Source organism: Crocodylus porosus, unplaced genomic scaffold (assembly GCF_001723895.1).
Source record: "Crocodylus porosus isolate Cpor-Errol unplaced genomic scaffold, CroPor_comp1, whole genome shotgun sequence".
NCBI lineage: Eukaryota > Metazoa > Chordata > Crocodylia > Crocodylidae > Crocodylus > Crocodylus porosus.
Window position 1 is genome coordinate 166471849 of NW_017728906.1, and position 10756 is coordinate 166482604.

A 10756-nucleotide genomic window follows, 5' to 3' on the forward strand; every position below is an offset into this window, starting at 1 on the left:
CTGGGGTCTTATGACCCCTGCCACCCCCAGTGCTCCTTCCTGCCCATGGCAGGGGGTTGGACTTGATGATCTGTCCAGGTCCCTTCCGACTCATTGATTCTATGATTCTATGAATGATCAATTGATATAATTGTTAAGCAAAAATGTCAGTACTGATTTTAACATACTGATATTAACCAACATGTCTTCCACCACAACATAATTTTCAAGTGTAAGAAAAGCCCACAAAGAAGAGCATGCATGGCCACTAGAAAATAAAATGAAAAGTCTTTGTATTGTCAATAAACTGATTGCCAAATTCATCAGAAAGTTCAAGACAATCTGAAAAAAAAAAAAAAGATTTCATGTAACCTGACTGTCCTTTGTGGACCCAAATAATGAGGCATCTTGATGTAGAATACAGACCTGAATTACCCAAGAAGGTTTTTTTAACCCAAGGGGAAAAGTGAAGTTTGTACTTGGGTGGGCAACCAAATAAAGAATTGAAATCTAACACTTACTATTCAGCAATTCATTGAATGCTTTCATGGATATATGTCATGTGGACTCAGAAATGATATAGCACAGTGTTTAAGTGTTTTGAATTATATACACTTGCTCCTGACTTTAAACCCAATATAGAGCTTCTGCTTATGAAAATCATGTCAAAATCTGGAGGAGACCACCTCCCGTTGGACTGGGACATTTAGAAGTTGTGTATGTGTAAGAGGTGGTTAAATTCTGTTTTGTGCAGCAGTCCTTAAGCTCAAGTAGATCATCTGCTTATAGTTGCTTTCTGGTTATTCTTTGTAATATCTTATCTTTTAAAACGACAACTGAATCTTCCTATGTGATAACCAAAATTGTTAATCTCCCATCAGAATTCACGGAAGAGCATCATACGCATACTTGTACACTTACTGCATTTTCATAGCTGTTGGTTAGTTATCAAGATTATCTTCATTACTAGAATGGAATATAATTCTAATATTATAAAAGTTTTGTCTGTCTCTGTCTGCCCATAACTCTTCATTCGCACTCCGAGTGGCTGACTAAAACAGCCAATTGAAGTGCTCCAAGAGCGTTGGGACAGGAGACAGGGCAGTGAAGCATTACCATGACAGCAGGGCGGTGGGGGGGGGGACACAAGGTCATCACAGCTGGTCTTGCCCCCCACTGCCCCACCAGGTGGCAGAGGAGGCTGGAGAGAGCGGACTGGCCCTGAAGTGGCAGGTGGGGAGGGGAGGGGGAGCACGCCTGTTCCCCCACCGACCAGCTCCAGGGCTGGACATTGGGCTTGGCCAGCGCGTGCACCCCCTCAATGAAGGTGGCCTGAAGCAGCCCTGAGGTAGTGGCAACAGAGAGAATGGTGTGGGGGCAGGGGTGAGGCTAATGGCAATGGCCTCCCCCTCCCCCCACCTGCCTGAGGCGGTTGGGTGCCAAGGGGGAGAAAACTGGTCCTGGATGTGGTACAGCAGTGGGGACTAGGTCCAAGACGGGGGTGGAGAAGCAGGGCCCGCTCCTCCCACCCCCTGCCGCTGCTGCGTTGGCCTGGGCCCTCGCTCTGTCTCCTGGCTGCCACGGTGAGCCAACTTCTCCCCACCCTCAGGCCTGTTCCTCCCCCACACATCCCCATGTCAGGCCTGAGCCCACTCTTCCCCTCCCCCCACCGCTGCAGCAGGGAAGCGGGGAGTAGGCCCGGACCCCAAGTGGCAGGAGGGAAGGGGAAGGTGGGCCCGGACAGAGCAGGGTGGACACTGGTCTCTGTCCCCACCCACTCCCCCACCATTCTTGATGGGCAGTTGGCTAGTTTCACATAAATACTGGGAAGTGTAGAACTTAAAACCCAACAGAATCTACCTAAAACAGATCCATTGCCTCATACTGCAATTTAAGACAACTGTATTGTCAATACTACTTACTGCACCACACAAAATTTGATTTTTGATGGTTCAGTTTTGTGAAGCCTTAGTAAATTTTCACTAAGTGATCATTCAAAATCAATGCATTTCATTCACTGCAGCATCTTCCTTACAGCATCATTAGAGAGAGGCAGTTAGTCATTTAGTCTAGAGTCAGGCAGGGCAGGGTGGCATGTTAGGGCATCTACACGTAAACTGAAGCTGCTCCAATGTGCTGTAATTACAACACGTTGGAGCAGACTGTCATGTTTGCTCAAGTGTGGTAGTTACTGCACTCCAGCAGACTCCAGCGTCATGTGCATCAGTGTCCCCATGCTGAAAAATGGCAGTGGGGGTGCTTTTGCTAAAGCTAATTTGATGAGCTTTAGTTAAACAGCCCTTGCCGCGATTCTTCAGCATAGGGATGCTGGTATATGTGATGCTCCAGGTGCTTTTAGTAAAGTGGCTCACGGAGCAGCTCTAATTAAAGCACACCCCACCCCCCGCCTCCTAGAGCACATATAAATGCCCTTAGAGACCAACTGGTTCAGGCATAAGCTTTCATGGGCAATAGCCTACTTCATCAATTGGCTGTTGCCTGTGCGACTTATGCCTCTCTGAACTAGTTGAAAGGTTTATTTCTAAGGTGGCACCTTGCCTTGCTTTCTGCACATCGTTAGTAAAGAGTTGAGTTGTGCACTTAAAAATCTCTGTGCAGTCATGCAGTTAATTGGAAGGGAATACACTTTAAATAGAAAAGAGATGTCACCTATTTAACGTCTAACACTTTCTCATGCATACTTCAATGTGTTAATTTGATGCAGCCTAGAGCACAATACCAGAATAAATTTATCCAGTATGTAGTACAAGATTATTTACATAAATTAACAAGATTATGTGATGTTCCTTGTAGTAGTAATAATTAGCCTAAAAGAATATATGAGCTCCAGTATCTAGGTCCTGCTAAGCTATACCTTGACTTGCTAAAATCTGGCTAAAGGAAATGAACTGCATCTTCGTGGGCACGTCTGCATGAGACATTTACTTGGAAGTTGACTTATTAGCCCTGCAGTAAATGTCTTGGCATCTATACGTGCAGGGCAATTAGGCCGGAGTAAATTAATTAACTTTGCAGCCCAATAGTTCTGGTATATATAAGTACTTGTAAATACAAGTGCTATCCTGTTGCAGAGTTTATTTCGCAGAAGCACACATGTAGACACTGATGCAGCTGACTGGGGCATGAGGGTGCTTCAGTGCAGAAGCTGCCTGCCAGCTAGCCCCACCCTGGAGCAACCTCATGCCTCAGCCAGCTTCTCCACAGTATCTTGGTGTGGGGGGAGCAGTGTCAGGCTGACCGGCTGACTCCTGGGGCCTCCTGCCAGCCAGGGCTGTTCCAACCCAGCTCAATGTGGTGCGGTCCCAGGCGCACATTCAAATAGTGCGCCCAGGAGCAATAAACTCCAGAGCAAATAGCTACAGAGTTTTTTGCTTCACATCACTTGCACGGGTAGAGGTGCCCTGTTAGTGTTAATTTTTCAACTATCCATGTAGTTCAGACAGGTTCAACTATCTCCAGATGCTGACTTTTTCACCAGTCTGAGCCCGAAAATCAAACCAAAATGTCTTCATTTGATCATACTTTGGGACTGTCACTTGAAGTTAATTATTCCATTAAAGAGGTTAACAATGATACACCTATTATAGTCAGGTCCCCTCTACTTCATTAGACCTGTAAGGAAGAAAATGGATTTCAAAGAAACTTTATATCCATCTTCTGTACAGTGCTAAAATGGCAGTACTGTACAATCATAGTACAGTACAAACAGATAGACACATGTTGTGAGCACAGTATAGATGCTTAATCTAGATACAGTTTACCTATTTGGCAAGATTGGCTTCCTAGGCTTGGATATCCCACTATGCCCCCAGTGGTTATCTGACTTGAGTTCTTAATTTTTACCTATATTTTTTATAAATTGTCTTATAATATTTCCCCTTTTCTATGCTTTGCTCTTCTCCTCTTTTGGGCTTTTGGATAAGTTGGCTTTTTTAAATGCATATAATGGCCATAGTCTCTGAGGTTAAAGATTTTTGATATGTAGGAAACTTCTCAGTAGAAAAAGACTAGATTATGTATTTTTAATTGTCCTTTCCCATTAGGATTTTGCATAATCCACAGTCTTCATTCTACAGCCCATTTAGTAGTGATGTAGACACAAGAGCGCTAAATCAACCAATACAATAAAAACAGATAAACATAAGCTGCTTCTGTTTGCTGTGTGATACCTGAGAGACTCCATCACTCTTTTCAAAGATAATGAAGATTTCCCTCTTTATGAAAAAAAAGTGGTGGGGTTAGAATTTTTGCTTGAATCTGGAGCAAGTTGGCCGTAAAATACACTTCTTCAAATAAAGTTTTGTTTGGGTTTTTTGTCAGCTTAAGCCCATGATTCCTCAACAGCATGTCTCAAATCCTTGTTTTAGGATTTACATCTAAATAAACTACCATTTGATCAGGCATGTTTGGAGCTATTATTGCATTACTTTGAAACAAACTGTAGAGGTGGCTTGTCTTGTTCTACTGGAGAACCTTCCCCTATGCGCCAGTACAACATAGCCTTCCTTTCCCTCTAATAGCTTGTGGCTGATGCCTTCATAAGGGATTTCAAAAGCTCTGAAGAAACTAAGGGCATTTTCTTCCTTGTTCTGTGTACAGAACTATTGATGTCAATGGGACCAAGAAAAGGGCTTACTAGTGGCATTCTTGATTTGTATGTCATGCAGCCCAACAGATGGGATCTGTGTAGCATACTAACTTCAGAGAATAATTACAATGTAATTACAAAGTAATTTTCAGTTATGTGACAACAAACTAGACATATTAAAACAGGTATTTTGCAGATGTATTTAAGGGTTTGCTCAAAATAGCTTGTCATGTTAGGATTTCATGGTCTAAAGAAACTGGGCAACACCAATTAGGGCTTTATTTTCTATTTTTAAACATTTATATAAGTTTGATGTTTGATATTTAAACAAAAAAATGAAGTGGTATATGCATAAAAGTACTGCCTTTTTCATATTCCAACCAAATGAGTTAAGTTGAAATATTTCTGATGTACACCCCCATAATTTTAAGGTCAATGAAGAGTAACTCTGTTACAGTTAATCAGGCCTAAATAACTGACAGTACTTAGCAACACAGTTTTCATTTTTATAATCTTTTCTGTTAGTGTGAGAAAAATAAGTGTTTAAATTAATACCCAACATATTTGTATTAGACTCCCAGAAGTGACCTAGCTTGTTTGGATGCCTGGGAGGGTTCTTGCTGTCAGATATGTATCTGTTCAATATTTGACTCCTGTTGAGGGAAAATACACATGCATGGCAGCTACTCTGAGATTCTGAGCATGCAGTATCTTATTAAACCTTGTAGTCTCACTAGATGCTGCCTTTATTCCACTGGGTGTTTAATTAGACTCTCATATGGTGCTGTTATTGGAGGTCGGCTCCAACAGGTTAAGTATGCCTGAGATACCATGTCTGAACATTGTTCTAATCAGTGATTTATAGGTGGATTAATGACATACTAGTCCTGTACCTGAAAAAACTTTATGAAGAAATAAAACCATGGGCAAAAGAAAATATATTGCAGCTTAACAAGTGGATTTGCATAAAAAGTTTATTTGTGTGTCTGTGATATAATCTAAGATGTTCTCACTTGATAAATAAAAATGTTCTTTCCTTATCCATGAACCCTGCAGTCATCTGGGCTCCAAGTCTCATGTGATTTTTTTTTTCTTTTCTAGTTTAAAAAAATATAGTAATGAAATCTGACCCAATAACTCTAGTCACCCACTCGCTAGCAAATGAAACAAAGAATTCAAACATAACACCTTTGTGAGACAGCGTCAGAAAGTAAAATTACTGCTCTGTTATCAGCTTTCTCAAAGCATTTTGACACTGGATTCTACAGTCTGTTTGGTTTATTGCTACCCAATGTATCTATAGTCTCATTAGCCTTACCAGGACCCTTCCCATGACTGTTACTTGTTATGAATGTGGGTTGCAGGATCTGTTCCGAAATGAAATTTTTCTTCTCACACATTACTTCCATGTTATCCTAGTGCTTGACTATAACCTTACCAGCAGCAAGATTTAATGAGTTGTGATTGAGTTAGGAGTGCGAAATAACCCTCCTATGTTTGGAAGCTGCTTTACCTTAGAAAACCAAGAAAAACCTATGTGCTTGTGTTTCATACTTCCTGTGAAGTCAGCCAGTAGAAATGAGACTAAAGCAACTGCAGCTTCTAGACGTTCGTCTTCACTTTCAGTGTTCCAGGTTTCTCTTGGCCAGCATGTAGTTAACCAGAGCTTGGGCATTCAGATTTAAATACAGTGCTTGATAATTGTATGCTTCAGTGAGTAATGTGCTCTCCATAAGTAATAAAGAATGTAAGCTAGCAAAAGACTGTTTTTAGCCAAATTTGGTAAATATTTAAAAATAAAACTAGCTAGGATATTGCAAGCTTATTAATGTGAATTATAGTGAGATGACAGAACTGTTTCAATATTCCAGAAATAATGAGGAGCCATGTGCTGTCTGATGTGGGCAGTCTGTTCTGTTGCATTAATTTATTATGTACGCAGATGTCCCAGGAATGGATTATCCTAATATTTACTCCCTTTCATTAAAAAAGTAAAAACCAAGCTACATCAGAAGTAATTAAGTACGGTTTTTTTAGCAGCAGACTTTCAAAAGAAAACAACTAACAAGGGTATGCATACTAAGGTCATTATAACTGCGTGAGTCAATCTTCATTTTGGAAATACTGTCCGTGCAGAGGAAACAACTAGTTTTGGTGTACCCTGAAAGAATCATGTTGGGCCTTGCAGCTGGATAGGAATGCTTTCCCCTGTTCTGAATAATCCACACTCTTCACATTAAGTGAATTGTAAATCATAACATCAAAAAATGGCTTGCACACTTTAGGTATTTGGTAAAAAAAAGTCATCCTTGGATGATGTGTGTATGCCACTAGCTCTACTGAAATCAGGATGCCTTCCACCCCATTTATCATTTTTGTTTCTAACTCTGAACCCTCTTTAACTTCTCCAGATTCTTAAAATGTGGATTTCTGAACTACATGCAGTACTCTGGAGGAGGCCTAACCGGCACCAAGTTAGGTGGCACTATCATCCCATAATTTATACTTCTGATCATGAGTCCAAACTTTTGTTTTTGTTGTTTCTGTGTCTGACCCACCAAAACCCCTAGATCCTTCTCAGCAGTGCTGTTACCCATTCAGCCATTATGTATTTGTACTTTTGATTGTTCTTCCTTAGGTGTATCACCTCACATTTTTCTTCACCCAACTTCATCTTCTTGTCTCTGGCTCAGCTTTCCACTGTTTCAAGATCCTTCTCAGTTCTATCCCAAATTGTTGAGGCTCTCTCAGTTTCTTGTCCTTTACAAACTTTATCAGAATGTTATTTATTCTATCATCCAAATCATTAATAAACATGTTAAGCAACATTAGACCCAGGAATGCCATTTGAAATCATTACAGTACATGATCTATAAGGTGAAAAAGTAAAGTGAGACCGTAAACTAAGGCTAATAGGGTTCAATGTCAATGCTGCCCACATGATACCACTGTCATGGGTGTCAAAATTCTTCTGTCCAGAAGTACCTGTCTGTCATTGAAAGAATGCATAAACCACAGTCTTGATAATACCTGGATAAGTAAGCTGTTCACCAGCCCCAAAATCTGCCATGTAAACCTCATTCTAAAGTGCCATGAAGAATAATATCTGTAAGCAGAAATACTGCTCAGACATATTCAGACATCAAGCTAATGTACTGAGGTGCAAATAGAGGACACTTCCTGCTGTCCATCATTATTTAGGTGAATATTAAAATTGACAACATTATTTTATCTATCTAGTTTTCTCAGGGTTTGGACTTGCTGAATAAATATTTCAGAGGGAGGGGAGAGGAGAGGAGTATTTAAGTGGCTGATACCCACTGAAGTCAAAGGGAGTTTAAATACCTTTGTGCATCTTGGTCTAGATTCCTAAAAAAAGTGCAGTGCAAAATATATGATAACATATTTTCTTGCACACAATGCAAATATGTAAAATATGCGTCTCATGTTGGGAAGGCAGAACATAGGAAAAAAGATTTTTTTCAAGACTCACAGCTGACTTCATGACATACAGTAGCCCCTCATGGGAACAGAGTATCCAAGAAGTGTAGTATCAGGAACTTCCTGGTGTGGCAGACAGTTTCCTGCCATGCCACACTTCCTGGACACTATCTCACACATGATTAGGCCCCAGACCTTCACAAAGAGTAGTAGTAAGACTTAGCCCTTTATCATTAAGTACAGTTGGGCCTCAATTCACACGGTCGTTATGTTCTTGAAAAAACACCATGCAAATAGAAATAGTGTAAAAAGATACTATGGGAAACAAGGGCTTAGGTTCCACATGTGGCCAATAATTTGGCTGATAAATGCCCATGCATGCGTGCAGCACAGCACACAGGCAGTGAGGAGCAGAGCCTGGCAACTTGGAGAGTTGTGTGCAGCTGGTAAGTCCATTGTGGTAGAAGGGGAAAGGGAAAGGAAGGGGCATGGGGGCAGCAGATCAATGCCCCCTGTGGTGAGGGAGGAATGGGGCAGGAGCAGAATCTGCCCAGTGAACCCCAGGAGGGCAATGGGAAGGTGACATGCCCCTGGATTTGCACAGAGTGGGGCAGGCAGACTGCAGCAGGAGGCTGGAGCGAGGGCTGTGATGGGCTTTTCTCAATGTGGGCTGGGCTTGGGGCAGGTGATAGCCCCATCCCAGCACTGCCATGGGGAGGGGCTGCAACCACCCCAAATTTCACTGTAGTCCTCTTCCAGTGCTGCCACCACCTTGGCTCTTCCCAGCGTGTGGGTGGAGATGGGGGTTGAGTCTGGGCTGTGCACAGGATGGGCAGCAGCAGCACTGGGACGGGCTATAGTGATATTTGTGGAGGCTGCAGCCCCCACTTTCCATAGCCTTTTCCCAGCACTGCCACTGCCCACCCCAAGCCTAGCCTCTGCTGAGAAAAGCCCAGCACAGCCCTGGCTCCAGCCCACAGCTGCAGCCTACCCACCCCACCCCGCACAGATCTGGGGGCATATCCCTGCCCCCGTGTCCTCCTGGGGTGCACGCAGCAGTGGGAGGTGCTCCCCCTCCCCCCGCACCTCCTGGATAAGCCACGGCTCCATCCCATGCCCACCCCACCCTGGCTGGGCAGCGTCTGCCCCCGCCTCATTCCTCCCTCATCATGGGGGTGTTGATCTGCCCCATTCATGCCCCTTCCCTTCTGCCCTCCTCTTCCACCACACCAGACTTACCAGCTGCATGCAGCTCTCCAAGCTGCCAGGCTCTGCTCCTGGCTGCCCAACCATGCTGCACTGTGTAAAAGTGAATCCATACCATGTACAAAAATAAAGGGTCACAAGTGACCATGCATAACTGAAACCGTGCAAAAAAATACTGTGTAATTTGAAGCTCGACTATAGTTTTTTGCATAAGTTCCTGTAAATAAAGTATTTTTTCACCAAGCCTCATCAATATAGTACCAGCTGTTCACTTGCTGCTTTGGGTAAAAGTTACAATGCTCAACCAATAGGTGAGAGTTTTAATACAAGACTCCCTCCTTTCACTTTGCTGTGTGGACACACGTGACAGCTATCTTGGCAGGTGCATGGCATGCAGTTTCCCCAGGAATTCTCTTTCTCCAGCAAAGAAAACATCTTCCCTGCTTAAACACACATACCTCAATTGAGGGCGGGGAGGAGATATTGGGGGAAACGTACATGTTGTGTGGTAATTCCTATGTAATGAGCAATAAAATCACCTTACCTGAGAGAACAACGTCTCAGGGTGAATTCAGCCAGGCAGCAATGTGGGACAGAGTGGCTCTTGGGAAACCACATGATACTGGCAACTGAAGCCCTCTCTGGAGGCAGCCAGTTTGGAAAGGGGGAAATGACTCCCCAGAGATCATGTGATAAGGGCAGATGAAGCCCACTCTTTGCAGGTATTTTGGGGAAAGGGAGAGCTGTGAGACAAGCTCAGAGAGCGCTTGGGCGCAGTGTCCTGTCTTCAGAGCTGTGAGAGCCTGAGGAAAGCAAGGGCTGTGCTGCGGGCTGGGGGGTTGGGAAGCCCAGCCACAGTGCCTCTCTTGCTCCTTTTCTCCTGGGAGCCTTGCCCAGCTGCTCAGAGGAGCACCTGGCCCTTCTGGAGAGCCCCCAGTGAGGAGGACTTTTCTCCAAGCCCCTGTGTGACGTGAGGTGCAATGGGGGGGCGGGGGGACTGGAGAGAGATTGATCCCGCTCGCTGTAAGCTCTTAGTGGGAGGCAGAGCTAGGGGATGTGAGCTCTCCTCACATAGGGTAGACCCCTGAGAGAGTTAAGACCTGAGGGTGGGGGTGAACATTGACTGCTTGGCAAGCAGGGGTGTGCAGGTGTTGGCAGGGGAGATTGCTAGACCCTGCTCCCGGTATGTTAGGGGATGAGGGTCTGGGCTGGATAACCTATTTTACAGGAATTTCAGTGAATGAGCACAGAAACCTCTGGAGCGCAAAGCTTTCTCTCATGCATGGATGACCTCTATCTGACTCAAGAGGTCTATGGGCCAATGAGAGGCAAAGCGCTGCTTGACCTGGCACTGGCTACGGGGGATGACCTAATCAGCGACCTAGTGATTGATGGGAAGTTGGGTGACAGCGACCACGAGCTGATCACCTTCACCATCTGCCGTAAAGCTGGCAAGTCAGTCAGCAACACAGAAGTCCTTGACTTCAGAAAAGCCGACTTTGACAAGCTCAAGAGGCTAGT